The sequence below is a fragment of the Triticum aestivum genome, chromosome 5A, assembly GCF_018294505.1.
Source record: "Triticum aestivum cultivar Chinese Spring chromosome 5A, IWGSC CS RefSeq v2.1, whole genome shotgun sequence".
Classification (NCBI taxonomy): Eukaryota; Viridiplantae; Streptophyta; class Magnoliopsida; order Poales; family Poaceae; genus Triticum; species Triticum aestivum.
Window position 1 is genome coordinate 122,941,500 of NC_057806.1, and position 1,381 is coordinate 122,942,880.

Here is a 1,381-nt window from a genome sequence, read left to right on the forward strand (position 1 = left end):
CTACCTCGCACGCCTGAAGGAGGTTGTCTCTCGAATCGACTCGACGCTTTGGCCGGGGGCGATGCTTCAGAATGATCTGGAATCTCTGATGACTCGACTAAACGAGATCCCTGATCGAGTGCAAGAATGGAAGAAATCCTCCGCCTGGTGTGGTGCTGACGTGGTGCTGTCCCTGGTGCGAGTGCATTGCAAGGAGGCTCGTGAAGACAAGCTGGCTGCGATCAAAGTCGCTAACACCAAAAAGCAAGACTTCCAGTCCTTCATGGAGACTTTCATTGCGGCCGCCACTCGGATCGCTGATGGGATCGATCTAGACTCATTCGTGGAGCCTGCTAGCCCTTCTCCGGCCGAGTGAACAATCTTATGAAACTTGGATATGCTTTAAATTTGCCTCGGAATGCCGAGTGGTTTCTATAACCGTTAAACTCCTTCGGGCTTGGTGCCCGAGTACCTTTTATTCACTGCTTGGAACCTTTTTAGTATTTATCTGAATTTGGTTTATCTCCGAATGTGCTTGTGTTTGCCTTAGAATGGACTTTGCTTGATGCACCTCTTCGTCCTTGCGGATAGGGATGGAGCAGACGTTGTATTTATGCCGCAGCTCCGAAGGAGAAGGTGGCAGTCGACCTGCACCTCGTCGTCCTTGCGTATAAGGATGGAGCGGATGTTGTATTTCTGCCGCAGCTCCGAAGGAGAAGGTGGCAGTCGACCTGCACCTCGCCGTCCTTGCGGATAAGGATGGAGTGGACGTTGTATTTGTGCCGCAGCTCCGAAGGAGAAGGTTGCAGTCGACCTGCACCTTGTCGTCCTTGCGGATAGGGATGGAGCGGACGTTGTATTTGTGCCACAGCTCCGAAGGAGAAGGTTGCAGTCGACCTGCACCTCGTCGTCCTTGCGGATAGGGATGGAGCGGACGTTGTATTTGTGCCGCAGCTCCGATGGAGAAGGTTGTAGTCGACCTGCACCTCGTCGTCCTTGCGCATAGGGATGGGTCTCAAACTTAGGAGAGTACTGGACTGCAACTAAGCCCCCGAGTGGGAGGATTGCTCTCCACTCGGTAGGATTTTTCCAAACTTAGGCGAGTGCTTTACTGCCGTTAAGCCTCTTAGTGAGAGAACTTAGGCGAGTGCTCGACTGTAGCTAAGCCTCCGAGTGGGAGGACTGCTCTCCACTCGGTAGGGTTTTTTCAAACTTAGGCGAGTGCTAGACTGCCGTTAAGTCTCTTAGTGAGAGAACTTAGGCGAGTGCTCGACTGCAGCTAAGCCCCTGAGTGGGAGGACTGCTCTCCACTCGGTAGGGTTTTTCAAACTTAGGCGAGTGCTGGACTGCCATTAAGTCTCTTAGTGAGAGAACTTAGGCAAGTGCTCGACTGCAGCTAAGC